Below are 19,142 nucleotides of genomic sequence, written 5' to 3' on the forward strand. Positions count from 1 at the left end.
CACTGTTGGTGGGAATATAAACTGGCAAGGTCACTATGGAAAACAATATGGAGGTTCCTCAAGACAAAAACAAAACTACTAAGTGATCGGGCGATCCCACTTCTGGGTGTACATCCAATGGGAACGAAATCATTGCGTTGAAGAGGAATCTGTGCTCCCAATTCCACTGAAGCGATATTTACAAGCCACGGTGCAGAAACCACCTCAGTGCCCGCCAACAGATGAGTGGATAAAGAAAATGTGATGTGTGTGTGTCTATATGTGTGTATATCAGCTACCCTGACACACACACAAGCACACACACAGGAATATTACTCAGCCTCACAAATCCTGCAATTTGGGACAGTCTGCATGAGCCTGGAGAGCATGATGCTAAGTAAAATAAGCCAGACTGACAAAGACAAATACTACATGGTATTGCTTGTACATGAAACAACAACAACAAATAAATCTGAACTCATGGAATGAGGGAGTGGAAAGGTGGTTGTCAGGGGCTGGGCGGTGAGGGAAACAGAGAGAGGCTGGTGGACGGGTACAGACTTTCAGTTCTCATATGACTACGGTTGGAGGATCTAATGCAGAACATGGTGACCACAGCTGATAACTCCGCACCGTGTAATGCTAAGAGAGTAGAACTTAAAAAAAAGAAGGGTAAACAGGCGAGGTGATCAATGTGTTAACTTGAGGGTGGGAATCCTTTCACAATGTATACATATAACCTGTCACATTATATATGTTACATATATTATAACTTTCATCAGTTACACTCCATTAGAGTTGAGAAAATGCTATGAGATCACAGAGGAGAAGGAAATAATGGGGGAAGGAGGGAGACGGCAAGTGGTGACCAGAGAGGCTCGATGAGGGGTCATCTACCTTATGGGAGAGGTGCAAGTTCTGCAAGCTGAGAGGGGAGGGGACGGGCAAGGACGGTGTCTGTCAGCCAAGACCTTGCCTGCCTAGGTCACCGCGGCCTCAACAGTGTCCCACCTTGCACGGAGTGCCTTCTGCACAGGACTCAGAGCAGGTCAGTTAAGTAAGTATACGGTGAACTTCAATGAAGTCATGGAATTTTAAGATCAGTATAATACAGATATATCGAAAATATTAATAAAGGCAATCATATTGCCCAAACCAAGGCAAAATAGAAATCATTAGACCTGATTCTAACATCCAAGGAATGGCAAGTGAAAGGTGAGAAAGTGACCCCTGACTGATGGAATTCTTATGTAGGTTTGGATTTACATGATAACTTACTAAAGAGTCAGCCTTCCACTTTAATATTAATAGTACTCTGAGCTGAATATATTTATCCCATATGAAATTAAAGCCGAGCATTTTTATGCAACAGCTCCAAAGGATGTGGCCTTTCACGCGTGCTCAACCTTTAAGTCAATACAATCTAATAGTTTAAGGAAAGAAGACATTGGATTTCAGAGAGCCATTCTGCCTAAAAACACTCTAAATTATTTAAATTGAATTCTGATTAAAGTTAAAGTAAAATCTTCTTCAGTAGGGCATGCAAGGTTCTTAGAACTTTTGCAAATGAGATCTTTGTAATCTGATTCTGCTTCATCCAGTAAAACCACATAATGAATATGTCACGCCACTGCCATCAGGGTGGCTGGCTGTGGAATACTTCTCAACTTGCTCTTGAACTCTCAAAGGGCATTGGAAAATGGCGCAGACGGTTCTCCTTGAGGTTTGACTGCTAGGTGCCACCTTGAATTATTGATTTAAATTTCTGCTTCTTACAAAGGAAAATAGAGGGGTTTTCTCTGTTTATTTTAGAAAATTATATGATTTAGAGCTGGAAGGAAACAGTTCGCCTCAACCTAGGGTTTACCCAAGGTCACAGAGATAACAGAGAGATATGTTAGGCTGAAAATCAGGAGACCTGGGTTTGAAATCAAACTTGTCCATGGATGTGCCTCAATTTACAAAGGGATTATATTCCAGCAAACCCACCATAAGTTGAAAATATCATACAGTACAGCACAGGGAATAGAGTCAAAAATAACATTGTAATAAATCTGTATGGTGCCAGGTAGGTACTGGAAATATACTTGTAAAGCATGTGATTGTTTAACCACTATGCTATGTGCCTGAAACTAATACAAAATAATACTGAATGTAAACTGTAATTGAAAAAAAATAAATTAAAAAAGAAAATATCATTAAGTCGAAAAATGCATTTAATACACCTAACCTACCAAACACCATAGCTTAGTCAAGCCTACTCAGAACGCGTATGCTAGCCCATGGTTGGGTAACATCATCCTGCGTCTGCCGCCCAACATCACAGAGGTAAATGTGTTAGCCTGGGGAAAAGATCAAGATTCCAAATTTCAAGTATGGTTTCCGCTGAATGCATACTGCTTTCGCAGCACCGAAAAGCCAGTCAGTAGCTGTGTGACTTGGCGCCAGTTAATTAATTTACTTCTTATGGGTCAGTTTCTTCATCTGTACAATTGTAAAAATATATAAAGTACCTTGCTAGATTACTGTAAAGGACAGAAAAAAGACATGTTTAAGGTGCCAAGTATAATGCTTAGTTAGTAGAACAGGTATGTGAGCAGCTAAGCTATTAGTATGGATTATAAAGGTGAGTGTTGAATTGGTGAAGATCTTCTGGTTGTCAACCCACCATACTGTCTGGCTTGTTTTCATTTTGCTCTGCTCTAAAACATTTATACAGAAAAACTACAGATTGGGTACAACCATGTACCCCCTTTCTACAATAATTTGGGTTGTTTTTTTCAACCCTAGAAACAAAGAAAACAAAACAAAACATAAAGATTTTCTAAATCACAGTCTAGGTCTAAAAATGAATGCATTTGGCTCTGTGAGCACAATTCAGCATTTCAGGTGGACAGCTGAATATTACCCATAAGAGAGGGGCCGGGAAAAGAGCAGACCCTACTGCAGAGTTGCTGAGCCCCACTGTGAAAAGGTGAGGCCCATCAGACTGCAGTGAGGCTGGGGCCAGGAGGCACAGCACTGAAGCCACGGGAGCCTGCAGGCCCTGGCTGGGGGAGGCAGCAGCTGCTCCAGCTGCTCCTCAGGGCATGCCCGTGGCTGGCATGCAGGACCGTGGGCGGGGGTGCTGCCAGACCCTCCACTGCCTAGAGAGAGGCCTGGTGTCCACTCTGTACATGAAGTTTCTTGATTTTTAAATACTGGCAACTAATTCACATCCCCCTCCCCTACCACACACTTTTTTTTTGTAGAGGCCAAACCCCCCCCCGACGAAAACCCAAAGAAACACCACCACCACCACCCTGACTCAACAGACTGGATTTCAATCTGGGGAAATAGGTCTGAGACCCTCGAAAGGACAAGGGTGCCTGGGTGAGGGGTGGGGCCGCAGCCAGCCTTCAGGGACTGGATGGGGCTTCCAGTGAGGAGGGAGTGCCCCCTCGAGGCACCACGGGGCTGGGCTTCTGTATTTGGATTTGTTTTTTGGTTTTTGGTTTTTATGCCTACAAATTCACAACAAATCCTGGAAAGTGGCACTAGGGTAGGTAATATAAACCCAGTTCAGGGTATGAGAGTACAAAGGAGCATCTAGACTCCAGGCACATCCCCGCATTTCGTTACCCTTACGTCCTTGGGATTCGGTGCTGTACATAAGCGTCTGGTGTTGCAGAGAGTATTGGGAAAAACATTCAAATCGACCCTGAGCTCTCTGGAAAGCCATTCCAGTTCACTAAGCTGCAAATGTTACTAAATGCCCTCGAGCCGTTCGCTGGGAACTGCTGCCTGCTGGTGGAGACTGCGCCCTGCCAGCCCATGGAAGCTGGCCCGGGTCTTCCTTCTTGGGAAGCAAATGCTGTGTCTCGACAACATGAGGAAGGTGGAGGTGATTTCTTAACCCAAATCCCAGCAATGCTACCCATGACCAAAGGCAGGCATTTGTAACATTGGGATTAAAACGGCTATTGGTTTTGCGTTTCCTTCGACATACCCTGGAAAGGAACCCTGGGCATCAAAAAAACTTCTGACAATGTCAAGGCACAAATGCTTCCTCATTCTCTGGCGCATTTGAGAAAGGGTATGATTAGCCGCTAGGCTTGGAGCCCTGTAAGGATGTAGAGCAGAGGGAGATAAACTTCCTGCAGAGGGACCAAATTATAAATGTTTCAGGCTTTACCGGACAGTTTCTGTTACACTCCTCAACTGTGTCACCGCCCTGTGGCAGCAACCAGAGGGTATGTAAGTCTTGGCTGTGTTCCAATAAAGCTTTATGGACTCTCCCTGGCCCGGTAGTTGTTTTAAAGCATTGTCCGCATGTGCCAAAGTTGCAGGTTTGATTCGGGTCAAGGCACATACAAGAATCGACCAATGAATACATACGTAAGTGGAGCAACACATCAATGTCTCTCTTTCTCTCTCTAAAAGTCAATTAAAAAAAAAAAACCTTTATAGACTCTGAACTGGGATTTCCTGTACTTTTTTATATCACAAAATGTTTCTCTATTTGCCCCCTCCCACCTATTCACTCTTGGCTCACAGGCCATGCAAAAACATTCAGGAGGCCAGATCTGGCCCCCGGTCTATAGAAATAGTCAAATAAAAAGAAACAGTATTTCCTGGTCCATTACCATAAACCAAGATGGTGCTAAGCACTTTACTGGTCACTCTATTTTACTATGACAACAACTCTGAGAAATATGCCCATTACACCCATTATACATTCGAGGACACTAGGCTTGAAGCAGTCTAATTACTTGCCTGAGTGTGTGCAGAGAGAGAGTGATCAGCCAGGATCTGAACCCAACTGCGCTGGTGCGGGCCCCATGCTACACCCTGGGGGCGACATTTGCACAGAGTAGTTCTCAGCCCTGACTGGGCATCACACCCGTACTGAAGAGTTTTCAAAAACACAGGTACTTGAATCCCCCAATTTACCACATGGGATTCACTGGACATGGGGCCCAGGAATCTTTATGTTAAAATTTTTTTCCTATAGGTGTTTCTGGAGTACACGTAGGGCTGAAGCCTGGACCCTTGCTTTATGGGACCAAGTATTACTGAACATGGCCCTGCTGATAAAGAGCTTGTACATCTTGAAGGAAGATCCGCCTGCTATTTGGACCTGTTAGTTCATGTTCACAATCGCAGGCAAGTTCTTTAAAGGAATCGGGCCCAAAAGAAGCTGAGTTCCAGATGGTGCCTGGAGTCTTATTACCAAAGCCACATTTGCTGAAAACTACCACCATAGAGCTGGGGATGAGCCAGAGTTGAACTAAAATTGGATGCCTGAACCTTATCAAGAGCAAAAAGTGGCAAGATGGCTAGAAAAGGCAATACAAATCACGTAAGAACTTTAGTACATTTAAACAGAATAAGCTCAAATGAACAAACGTGATCGGGGGCGAAGCATTTATTTGCATGACTGCAAGGGGTTCCCAGTGGTCAGAGTTCCCCTGCACAGCTCTGGGAAGTATTTCAGTTTCTGGCACAGGGAGAAAAAAAAAAAAGAAAACCTCATCATACGAAACTCCTGGATCTTCCTTGTTGGATCTAACTCAGTGGAAACCACATCGGAAGGCAATCTGCCCAGGAAACGTGCTTCTGCTTCAGAACAAAATACAGACGGCTCCTAGGACATGCACAGGAAGACTCTCTCACGGCCTGCGGAGTCCAACCAGGCACTCTGCCCCTCAGAGACTTCCAAGCTGGAGACAGAGCCAGTCGTGTCTTCCTGAACTTCTCCTTGTCAGAGACCATTAGTGCAACAGCTTGTTTGAGCCCCTTGAATGGTGTGACTGTCCCCATTTAGTCTTCTCTGAGCAGGTCCACTCTCCTAGTATAATCCCACTGTTCCCATGGAGTTCCTGCCTCCTTCCTTCTTGTCTTCCTGATGACCCCTGTTGGTATGCTTGCCACCGTCTCTGCTGACCGGAGCCAGTCTCTCCTTCCTTTGGTTTACCTATGTGTCTCAGACACCCGTCGTGGGCCCGGGGCCCCGAGGAGTCTAGAGCCTCTCACCTTCTCACTGGTATCGCATGCTTGCTGCCTGCCAGTACTCCAGAAGCGTACAGCTATAACCAGGGAAGCCAGACATGGAACAGAACTATCTGTCTAAGGGGCAGACAGAACCCGTGTGTAATGGGCTGTGGCCCCTGTAATGAACTTTTGTTGCCACCAGCAAGAAACTGCAATAATGGCACCTTTGAATAGAAAGGACAATGAAAACCTCTTAAAACCAGGGTGAATCCACTGTGGCTACATCTCTTTACTTGCTGGGGGGGTTTACTCAATCAGATAAATGGGTTTGCTGTCTTGTTCTAATTTTCTAAGGAATAGCATGTAACTTCAATAGAATGGTACAAGAGAAAAAGTTACCAACATTTGATCTTAACTTCTTCAGAGGCTAAAAGCTCAGCGTCTGGAGTGCGTTGAGACTGTGAATTTGCCATAAGCTTAAGTATACAAATGCGGGTAAAAACTGGAGTTATGGTTAATAGGTGTTTCATCATGAGAAAAAAATGGAAATAAGACAAAATTTTAGTAATAAAAATGCTTGGGTAACACTGAAAATATATATGTGCACATATAAAGTATACATAAATATAAATTATATACATAATTTCATGCATCCAAAATTAATACACATACATATAAATTATATATGTAATTAGAATAGCAAAAACAAAAAAATACTTCAAGAGTATGGTCCAAGGGAATCCCCAAGCACAGAAAGTACTCTGGTTGGGTAGTGCATCATGCAAATGCTGTACGATTCTGCAGAATCGTAGGAAATGCTACTGTGTTAAGGGCTTCAAAAGGCTACAGGATTTAACCACATATTCTCTCACAGGTAACAGGAGTTCAATATTAGGCTAATGATTTACTGTTTTGTTTAATATTTTGGTACAGTTCCCTTGTCTCATTTTTCAAGTACATACTTTTAAAAGACAGAAATATGTTTTTCTGACCCATTTTAATTGTACAATTAATGACAATTAATTTATAAACTTGTGCAACCATTACCACAATCCAGTTTTAGAACAACCTCATCACCCCAAAAGGTACCGTATGCTCATCTGCAGTTCTCATCCTGTCCACCCCAATCAACTACTAGTTTGTTTTCTGTTTCTTTAGATTTGCCTTGCTGGACACTTCATGCAAACAGAATCATGGAACACGCAGTACTCTGCTTCCTGGTGTTTCTCACTTAGCACAGTGCTTCTGAGATTCATCAGGCTGCAGCATGGGCCAGCAGCCCGCTCCTCTTCCCTGCTGCGGGGTATTTCATCACGTGGATAAACCACATGGTCTATGCATTCACTAGTTGACACGGGATGGTTTCTACATTGTTGCTACATTGAATAATGGTCATACAAACATTTGTATATAAATCTTTGTGGGGATATATATTTTTATTTCTCTTTGGGCAGATACCTAGGAGTGAAATTTCTTGGTCTTAAGGTAAGTTTACGTTTAATTTTTAAAGAAACTGCTGAACTGCTTTTCAAACAGGCTACACCATTTTACATTTCCATTACCAATGTACGAGGTTCTAGTTTTTCCACATCCTCATTAACACTTAATATTATTTTATTTTGTATTTTTATTATAGCTATTCTCACTGTGCTTTAAGTTGCATTTACTTAATGATTAATGATGTTGAACATCTTTTCATGGAATTAATAGCCAACCATTCCTGTATCTTCTTTGGTGTATGTCTATTCAAATCTTTGGTTCATTTTTAAAAGAGTGGCGGTCACCCTATTATTGGCCTCCAGGGGTTCTTTATATATTCTGGATCCAAGTGCCCAATGGTGTTTAAACTATGCATGGAACTCTAAAAGTTAAATCAAACTTCCATTTGATGAGCTGGGACAAGGGATCTCGAATTGCAGTCAGGGTTTCAAGCAGTGTTTTAGAAAGTCCAAGAAGTCAAAAGCATTCTCATAATTATACTAAGACATTATTTGCCCTTTTCATTTTCTCCTCCTTCGTGAGTACAAATGGAGTTTTCCAGAGACTAGAAGTATCCACAATTATCTAAAAAGGCTCTTAAAGTACTCTTCCCTTTTAAAATTACATAACTGTGTGAAGCCACATTTTATTCATCTGTCTCAAACAAAAAAACATGAGAATTTGGCTGTCTTCTATTAAACTACATATTAAACATATTTGCAAAAATATAAATCATCGCCATCTTCTCACTTTTTTTAAATAATAGAAAATAGATATTCTTATAAAACTATGTACTTTATGTTAACATCTAATGGGGTTGTGTTCTTCTTAAATGAATTGATAAGTATTTTTAAAATGTCTGTTTTAACTGTTAACGTGAAAAATAGAGATAGCTATAAATCCATGAACCAAAACTTTTTGGGATTGTCAACATTTTTTTGAAGATTTTGTTTATTTTTAGACAGAGGGGAAGGGAGGGGGAAAGAGAGGAAGAGAAGAATCAATGTGTGGTTGCCTCTCAAACGCCCCCTACTGGGGACCTGGCCTGCAACCCAGGCATGTGCCCTGACCAGGAATCGAACTGGCGACCTTTTAGTTCACAGGCCAGCACTCAATCCACTGAGCCACACTGCCCAGGGTGGGATTGCCAACATTTTTAAGTGGGTCAAGGATCCTACAATCCAAAGGCTTGAGAACCACAGAGGCAGAAAAACCCTAATTAAGAAAATACTGGATTTATGATTGTAGAGGCCACCAGAAAATATTTTCACACATAAGAGTCACGCAAATAAAATCTATAATCAAAGAACACTTCCTCATGGAATCCATCTAGTGGATCAACAAACAAGAAAGTGGTGCCCATCCGGAGGGGCCGAGTGCCCCCCTGGGCGGGCACTGGCGGGGGTCTTGGCTGCTCCTCCGGGCCAGGGCACGGGGAGAGGGCCGCAGGAGCAGAGTACGCTGTGTCGATGTAAAAGGTGACACAGAGTAAACTCAGATCAGCCCCAGGTTTTTACCACTCGCTTCCTTACTTCAACAAGGATTTCAAAGGCTTTGAGGCCTTTGCCATCAATACCCTGAGAAGTGAAATGAAGAAGCTAGCGACTGAGAAAATATGTACAAAGCATATTTGGAGGTGAGAGCACATTTCTGATGAGAGTATTGTTAAGCTGTTACACTCTGTTAAACTCTGCACATGATATGTGTCAGAAATGGATGGTCTCTGGCTGACACCCCACATGTGATGCTGAGCTACTCATCGAGCCCCTGGGACGCTGTTGTCAGAAGACAGCCGCGCAGCGGTTGTAAAGGTAAATTGTAAGCCTTTAACATTATGTAAACCTATCAGTAACATTTTTTATTTTTATCTTTTTATCCTCAGCTGAAGACATGCTTATTGGTTCATTTTTTAGAGAGAGAGGTTGGGAGGGAGGGGGAGAGAGGGAGAGAAACATGGATATGAGCAAGAAACATCCATTGGTTGCCTCTTGCACACCCCCAACTGGGGACTGAACCTACAACCAAGGCATGTTCTCTGACTGGGAATTGAACCTGCGACCTTTCCATTTATGGGATGATGCTCCAACCAACTGAGCAACACCAGCCTGGGGTCAATAATTAAAAAAAAATGTATCTGGTAAATCTCACAGAAGTTTTCAAAGAGAGTAGTAGCACTGTAAAGTCATACAAAGTAGACACAAGTCATGGAGTAATTCTTTCTCAATCACTATACTCTATTTTCAGACATCTGGAGTGTAGAGTGTGTCTATATAATTGCTAGTCATAGTATGTCATAAAATATTACAAATGAAAAAGAAAGTTGATGATAAAAATTGGAAGAAGAAATGGTAGAGCAGATAAGCTTCTTCAAACACAAATGATGGAAGTTTCTTCACTTATCTGTTACTCTATTTATTGAGATTGGAAATGAACAAAACCTCCAATAACTAGAAGATTTCAATCAAAGTAAAATACACATTTATTATATTGTAAAGTCAGTTTTAGAAAAAGCACCACAATCTTCATACTGTAATATGGTATAGTTATAGCAGCTAACATAGATGTATGTTTGTATTAAGTAAGTTAACAGGTAAAGAGCTCAACTATGTCTAGCAATCACTAAGCTCACTTGCTTACTCAGTCACTAATGAGTAAGCAGTCAATAAGTGTTAGCTATTATTATGATTGTCATTAATACGAAAGAAAACTCATTAATACCAGATAGAAATTTTGTTGTTGGTTTAATCTATGGAACACTATCATTATATTATCTGCAAATGAAATGAAATGTTATTGGAATTAGAACATATCTTATGAAGAGTCATAAAATACCATCTAAAATGACTAATTTTCTATTGTTTGCAATTAAGGGGAATGAGGAAAACATGAACAATGAAAACTTCCCCAATAGATTCCTATTTCTTAGGAGGGGGCCGTGCGCTCAGTACAGAAAAGCCTGCTGATTTCATAAATGAGCCCAAAGCCCACATCAGCATACTTCTTTCAGCATTCCAGAAAGGAGTTCACCCTGGACGCCCCATGTTACTGAAAAGAAGCCGGACAAACTTCTGTTTTCTTCAACAGCAACTCTGCTCTCTGCTCAGTTAGAAATCTTAAAAGATAATAGTTGAAAGAGAAGCATGTGCCTAGTGGAATATACACACAGATTTATTAACTAGTGAATGGTTAACATTCTTAGTATACTTCATTTTTCATTACAAATGGCAGCATTTAGGAAATTAACAAAAGATAATAAAAGCAACACATTTGAGAATGCCGTTTATATGTGCTGTGTGATTGAAATCCCTTACTTAATTCAGATAACTTTACAGCTGCCATTTGAAATGTTCACTAGGAAGCGGCCGAGAAGGTACAAGTTTGCCATTTATTTTAATGCAATTCAATTCAATAAGTGTTTATTGATCACGTACTGTGTGCCTACCAGCTTCCTAGATGCCCTGGGAATACAAAGGCCTTTCAGATAACGCCTGTGCCCTAGGGAACGCGTGGAGTGGGCTGGATGTGACAAGATCTATACTCATCCTTGTGTGGGAGGGGAAGAGAAAGATGGGGGGAGGAAGATACCAGGTAAAAATGTGTGATAACGATGATATGGGCAATTAGGTAAAAGGGCGCAAATAACGGGAAGAAGATCTCTTTAGAAATGCTCTAGAAAGAATATTAAAAAGGGGATAGAATCGATGCTAGAGTCACGCCTGGGTATCAGCTATTGCCTTAGTGTGCTAGAGTCCTCCAAGAACAACTGCTGACCTCACTCACTGACTCTGGGCCCCCTATGGCATGGTCAGTCACTAGGTTAGTGACATGCATCAGATAAAAATAAATACAATAAATAAAATAAAGAGGGGGTAGAAATTGAAGAGCTAGAGAAGTAAAAGGTATTCTGATTCCAGCCCCGCATTTCCACCTTATCACCCACTCTGGCCCCCACTGGCAGTGCCCATCAGCAGTGGAGAGATACACAGTCAGCTGCAGGCACTCCTCCGTCCCCTTCAAATCTCTGGGTGCATTCCCACCTCTCTGCTTCTCTAACTCATTACTCCCTAAGACTTAGTTGAAGACCCATAAGGAAGTATCGCAGCAGGCAGTCAGCTAGTTAGATATGAACAAAAGGGGCGGGAACAAATTGGTGGGGAAGCCTAGGCATGATGAAGTCTGGAAGTTACAGCTTTAGACACCTCATGGGACAGCCACATCCTCTGCCAAAGGGGACTTAATCCCTGGGCAGGAAGAAGGATTGAGGCCTTTTGCCCCACTACCAGACTACCAAGGAAAGGGTGGAAAAGGGGGAGTAAAATAACAGGGAAAATTCCTCTGCTGACAAATTCACAGGGGGAGGCCCTTCTACAATGAGGCATGTGCAGAAGAAGCCACGATGGCGACTATACGGAGGTGGAATCTAGCCTGGGAAAATCCAGGAAAAGAATGGAATTGGATAAGGGATACGGAAAGTGATTGGTTAATTTAAAAGAAAGTTTACCCCTTCCCAAACCCAAGATAATATAATCAGAGCTTAACAAAGGTGTATGGGGTGTTCCTTCATTTGCATGCTCTCTCTCCACAGCTGTGAGCCACATGGCCCAAGTGCAGCACCACTTGCAGCCCAAGTGCAGCCTTGGCAGCAGATGTGCAGATGGGAAAATGAGACACAGGCCCTCCTGACAGGCGTGGGTGTGGGCTTGCAGCTCCAGAGGCTGGACTTCTTCCACAGTGGGAGGGAGCTGAGCCACCTGCTCATGGATGAGACACTGGGCACCTGGGGACAGTCCTTTGTTTTTGCTCCAATAAACCTTGCCACTATGCCTCAGGCCCTCCTATGCGTGTGTCCTCAAAATGCTTCTCTTGCAATTCTGTGGAAGCATCCTATTTCCAGTGGCAACAGAAGCACCCATTAGGTCCTCAGTAAGTACTACACCATAGATTGTTAGTGTTGTTTTCACACTAACAACTAGTTCTAATTCTCCAACTAGACCAGACACTATTTGAGCACATGGCCTATGTACTACACAAATAAGTGTATCCCCTACACTGCCTGGCAGACTTTCAATAACTATTTGGTAGTTGATTAAGGTAGAATATAATTTAAGAGCAGACAATGTCAGACTGTTGCTGACCTATGATAAACTCTTACTAAAGAAAGGCCAAAAGAAAAAAAAAAAGCATGGGAGAAATACCAGCTGAGTAGAGTACCATGGTAAGTTCAGGGGTTCTGCCAAATGATAAAGAACACACACCTGAACGGATGGGAGATGGGAGGAAGGAGAGCAGATATATTTTGAAGGAAGAGTTAATGAGACTTGGAGACTGATTTTAGAAGAGCAAAGAACAAAGGCGAGAGATGAATCCAAATGACTGTAAGGTTATAAACCTCAGTGCCTTAAATAATAATGGAGTTAGCATTAATAGTAATGAAGAAGTTTGAAAGAACTGCCAACTTTGCAGGAAGTCTTGGGAGTTAAATTTTCTTCTTCTGTTTTAGGCACCTACAAAATATGTTCATAGAAAAAAAAAACTATCGGCAAATGAACATACGGATCATAAATCAGAATTGAAGCTGGAGAGGGGGAGGTACACATTTGGAAGAGGCCCGGAAACAGAGGTTGACCGAATATACCAAAGGGATTAAGTGGGAAAAAGGAAAACACCTGAGAGTCCAGAACCTCAAGTTAGGTGGGGAGAATATCAATGTGAGTAAAAACGGTGGGAAAAAGAGTGGAGGAGAAAGAGGGAACCAGCACAGACAACATGGAGGTGACTAATCTCAAGAAGAAGCAGTTTGCCTCAAAATAATTTTAATGAGCTGGACAGTTATGAATTTTATGATTAAGAGACACTGAATTTTAAAGATTTTATAAAAGGCTATATACACATACACATACATCAGTCAAAATATATTATTTTGTGGTGTCACATTCAAAGCACAGTGATTTTATCTGTTTCACTTTTTGAGCCCTGATACAGAGCAGAGAGAGTTCAAAGCAAGCAATGAATAGATGTCACATAGCCAAACTGCCTCTCTCTGTACAGACACAGTGAGGTGGCTTCCACGGTGAATTCCAGACACGATGGAAAATGAGGTGGTCTTTCAACTCTACAGGCAGACCTGTATTTATATTCCACAGCTAAAGATCATTTGAAATTGTTTGTTTTATAGACTTCAACAGATTCTAAACTTCAAGAGATAGTGTGACATGTGGGAAAATGTTTGGGCTTCGGCACTGAAAATTGTGGGTTAGTATTCCAGCTCTCCCATTTATTTAAAAACTCTGAAGATTCTTCAATGTCCTCATTTAAAAAAAGAAAAGAAAAAGGTAATAATGGCCCTGGCCGGTGTGGCTCAGTTGGTTGGAGCATTGTCCTGTACACCAAAAGGTTGGGGGTTCAATTGCTGGTGAGGGCACATACCTAGGTTAGGGTTCAGTCCCCAGTTGGGGTGCATACAGGAGGCAACCAACCAATGTTTCTCTTCCACATGGATGTTTCTCTCTCTCCCCCTTCCTCTTTAACATCAATAAACATATTTAAAAATTAAAAATTAAAAAATGGTAATAACGATATCCAACAGGATTGTTATGAGAAGTCAAAGAGACAGTATGTGTAATAGGGCCTGATTAAAACAAGATGGTTTATTTTTCTTCTTATTTCAAGAAAGTTATCTTCAGAAAAAAAACTTCTAGAGTTGAGATTCCAGGATCTTATTTTACAATTTTAATCAAGTATTTTCTCTTACAAAGAGGGACTAAATATTAAGGAATTATAACTTCAGCACAGAGGTCGTGTATAAAACTGGAACCTTTCATCTTCTTTGGGCAGACTGGAAGCCATGAAGATATTGTGGATGAAATCAATTATTTTTCTCTTTCCTGAAGGCCTCTTCTGCTAACTGGAATCCATCTTCCCCAATCTTCCACCCCAGCCAACAGAAGATTCTAGAGAATCCTGCCACCAAATCCATAGAAATCTGATGGACTACAGGAAACACGAGGCTTGACAACAGAAACTCTCCACAGAATGATTGATAAAACAAGTCTATAAAATGCTGTCTGAGTTTCCAGAAAAGTTTATCCACCCACACATTAGGAAATATAACTTAATGTTTGCCAATATAATACATTATGAAGCAACATAAAAATCATGCCTCCAAAGATAGATATAAAAATACAAATTCCTTCATCTGTGGAACTTTATTTTCAAAAGTTTATCCATAAAAAATTTTATGAATTCTGTAGGAGTTTAATTTTTTCCCTGCTGAAACTCATACAGATATTCATTTTGAAATATTCACTCCCATCATCTCCTAATGAATTACATATAATTTGCAAATATTAAAACTTGACTAATTTTGAAATAATTAGAGATCCTTTGAAAAGAAAATTTTAATATCATTTCTATACTATACTAACAGATTCACTCAGTTTCAGAACAATGTCATTATAAAAACATACAAAAAACATTTTTATTAACAAAAAACAACCTCCTGAGGAAATGAAATGAATGCAAGGTACTTAACAGCAGATTCCTCTGAAAGCTTAGAATCCTAGTATTTTTACACTCTTACTTAAGCTGAACTCAAACGTCTGGCATTTTATTCTGTTACTCATTGGGTCATTTTTCCCTCTCAAAAAAGATGTTTATGACTTACTATTAAACGTCCTCCCTTTTATACAGAAGTTTACCAAAGAGTACATGTTTTCTGATGTCTGCAACGCATCCAAATATAAAATTAAATTTACATAAAATGCAAGCTTTTATGCTTTCCTAAGACATGTCCAGTGAGATAATTATCATAGTAAAATGTCCTTAAGGCACCAACCACCGAATAGTTACTGAGCTTTTCACACATAAATATTAATTTAAGGTTCCAGTTTTAACATGACATTTTTGCTTAAATTATACTTCCTTCAAAATTTTACTAAGAGCTTATTCAATATTCTACTCCATTCTAGGCCTTGTGTTTAACTCAGATGAAATTTAGTATATAACTCAATAAGTCTGGATGCATTTTTATATACTCACCAAATCAAGACGCAGAGTATTTCCATTATCCCAGAAAGCTCCACTTCCAGCCAATCCCCACCTACCACTGGGCAACCACCATTATGACTTCAATCATCATAGTTTGGTGTTTGCATTTTCTTGAACTTTATGTAAATGGAACCACACAGTAAGTAATCTTTTGTGTCTAACTCCCTTCACTCAACATAAATTGTAAGATTCATACAGTGCTGTTGTATGTATCCCTGGTTTATCCACTTTTACTGCGGAGTAGTATTCTGTTGGATAAATATGCATATATAATATATGTAGTTTATTGTTACGAATAAAGATGCTAGGAATATTAATGTACACATATTTGTGTGGATATATATTTTCAGATTTTTGGATAAATATTTGAAAACAGAATTCCTGGGCCATAGGGTATCTGTATACTTCATAAGAAACAGACAAACTGTTTTTCCAAGTGGTTTTACCATTTGATACTCCCACCAGCAAATTGGAAGAGTTCTAATACACATTCCTGCTGATATTAGGTGGTGTCCATCTTCATCATCAACTTTTGTATGTGTGAAATAGTGTCTCATTGAGCTTTTAATTTGCAGTTTGTGTTTCTCTAACTATTAATTCTTACCACGTGTTTACTGGCTAGCATGTTTGGTGGAGTTTGTATTCAGGTCATTTTACTAATATTTTAAATTTTAAATTTTAAAATAAGTTCAGCCTTAGAAAACAGCTCAGCGTTTCTGTGTACTCTTCACTCAGGTTCTCTAAATGTTGACATCTTACATAACCAAAGTATAATTATCATTGAGTTATGATGTAATACGCTAATCCACAGACCTCATTCATATTTCACCAATTGTCCAAACGATGCACTTTTCCTGGCTCCGGATGCAACCTGGGATTCCACACGTGCACTTAGTTGTCATGCCTCCTGCGTTTCCATCCTCCAACCTAACACAGTCGATTTTTGTTGTGCATGACCTTTGACGATTTTCTAGAGTACTGGCCTGTTAATTTGTAGAACGCTTCTTAGTTTAAACTGTCTGACACTGCCTCATGTTTAAATTCAGGTTAGGCATTTTTGGTAAGAGTACCACAAAAGTGATGTTGCATCCTTCTCGGTGCATCCTACCAAGTGGTACCTGATGCAGTACTTTAGTACCGGGGATATTAAATTTGGTCACTTGGTCACGGTGCTGTCTGCCAGGTTTCTTGTCTATATTGTTATCATCTTCCTCTTGTTATCTTGTGGTTAAATATTTCAAGACTAGGCATACATCTTGCTTATAATTTCACCTACGAATTTGGCATCCATTAATCAATCTTACTTGCAACAATGATTGCAAGTATTGGTCCCATGGTGGTTTTCTTTTTTCCTCATTTCTGCTATATTTATTAAAGGAATGTTACTGTAAGAAAGAATTGTTCCTGTATCCTCATTTATATATTTATTACATATGGAATTATGCATCTTTAATTCATGTTATAACTTATAATCTGTTACCATCATCATTTATTTTGTTGTTCAAGTTGCCCCAGATTGGCCACTGGGTGCTCCTTCAAACTAGCTCTTGTGTGCCTTTGGCAGACCCCATTATCTTTTTGAAGAGAAGACTTCCTTCCTTTTTCTCTTATTTTATTTTAGCTATTTATTTTAATTGACATTAATTAAATTAAAAACTTTAATTATAGTTGACATATTCAATACTGTATTAGTTTCAGGTGACAGTACAGTGGTTAGACATTTATATAATTTACAGAGTTTGTTTCTCTTTTGTTTTTTCATTTGCTTTGGCTTTTTTTTTTGATTCTACATAAATTATATGGTATTTGTGATTCTCTGACAAAATTGTAGTATATATACACAGTGAAATATTACTCAGCCATAAAAAAGAGTGAAATCTTGCCATTTGAAACAACATGGATAGACTTAGCAGGTGAAAGAAGATATTTAAAAAACCCAGAGAATTCCCCCTCTCTTCCTGTACATCAGTGAGAAAGACTGTAGCTCCAGGTGCTACTAGCAGTCAGCCTTGGGGTGAAACAAGCACTTAGAGCAGAGAACACAGAGATGGGGAGAACCTGATCTTGACACTGTTACTCCCCTGCATTAGCCAATCCTGATACCTGCCCTCCCTCTGGATTTGCAATTATGTGAGCCAGTAATATTTAATATTATTGCAGTCCATTTGCATTGAATTTTTGAAAATTAATTGTAGCCAAAAGCATCCTAAATGATAGAACATCCAACTTAGCACCCAACACCTTTTGCCTTTGCTAACTAATTACTTTCTGCATTTCATTTAAGCTGGTATGCTCAGTTCTAACCATGCACTCAAGTGAAATAAGAGCAAATGAAAGTTCAAGTTTCAAATAAAAGTTTTAAGTCTTAGTCCTAAATTCAACAGACCATGTGGCTTCCTACTATCACATTAAAATTTAACAAAGGTTGAAGAAGGAGAAAGATGTGCTCAGAAAATTTTCAAAGTTTAAATAATCAGTTACTGAAAAGAAGCTCTTGTAATATAAACTCAAAATGAACTCTAAGATGTGAAATTCATAAGTGTGCGTGGCGGTTATACGGCCTGACAAATAAGATGGATTTTTTTAATAGTAGCGTCTAAAGGATGTTTGAGATCCTATTTGTCAAGGTAATTTCCACCCCTTGGTGAATGTTCCAATTCCCATGGCAAAGTAATCATCTCAAGTAGTATTCTGTTAAAAGTGCTGTAAAGCGATGAATGAAAGGGCCATGTTCTAACACATACTTCTCTATTGCAAGTCAAGACCTAGATTCTCGGTCCAGATAAACAGCTAATAATGATTTTACATAACTAAGTAAGACTTCAAAATTTAGTTCTTTTACCCCAAAAACCAAAAAGTAAACAAAACTTGCTGCAACTACCAACAAATCCCTGTATATTCACTGTGAAGATAAGATAACTTACCGATAGATCACTTGCAATAAATGGCCCAAATTTACTTAATAATTATGAGACTGGCCATCGCTAACAAGCGATGATCCCTGCAAGTCTGGTTCTGTCACGTCCAGTCAGGAATCTTCAAGTATTCTACCCACTGAATACGTTGTACCAACATGCACGCCTTCTCCATCGTTAGGTTTCATGAAGGGGACATAATATATCAATGACTTTGAAAACAAACTAGGAAGATCAACTGTACATGAAAATATTTTCCCAGGATATCTGGGCTACACTACATCAAACGACATCTACTGCTTTACGATATCTTGAAAACATTTACAAGGCCTTTGGTATGGTTAATAAATCACATTTACAATTACAACTCCTAGCCTTTATGATCTAATAATATGCTATTTAGGACTTCAAGATTTGTGGAGCTTGCTTTGTTCCTGACTTAAACAATTATAAAAAGATATTTATGATATAATACTAAGGAAATTTTAAATGATTATTCTTTTAGTGATAATGATATTTAACATTTTAAGTGACAATTATATTTTAGTTAATACTTTTAAAGGCATCATCTCTCTTAAAGATATACATTGAAGAATGTATGGATCCCAGGACATGCTTTAAAATAGCCCAATGAGGCACAAAAAGGGATATACTCATAATTGTTAATCCTGGGTAATGGATGTATGGGGGTTCATTATATTATTTTATCTCCACTTGTGCATTTTAAAAATTCTCCATATAAAGTTTTTT

The 19,142-nt window shown here is 39.7% G+C and overlaps 1 protein-coding gene and 1 non-coding gene across 6 annotated transcripts in view; one reads left to right on the plus strand and one right to left on the minus strand.

The window, feature by feature from the left end:
* Nucleotides 1–19,142, minus strand: part of NR3C2 (nuclear receptor subfamily 3 group C member 2) — a 295,391-nt gene that overhangs the window by 102,981 nt on the left and 173,268 nt on the right. The gene's annotated exons all lie outside the window — the stretch shown is intronic.
* Nucleotides 11,129–11,260, plus strand: LOC112312734 (small nucleolar RNA SNORA3/SNORA45 family). The gene has a single exon (XR_002975623.1). It is a non-coding gene; the product is annotated as a small nucleolar RNA SNORA3/SNORA45 family (small nucleolar RNA).

Source organism: Desmodus rotundus, chromosome 9, assembly GCF_022682495.2.
Source record: "Desmodus rotundus isolate HL8 chromosome 9, HLdesRot8A.1, whole genome shotgun sequence".
Taxonomy (NCBI): domain Eukaryota; kingdom Metazoa; phylum Chordata; class Mammalia; order Chiroptera; family Phyllostomidae; genus Desmodus; species Desmodus rotundus.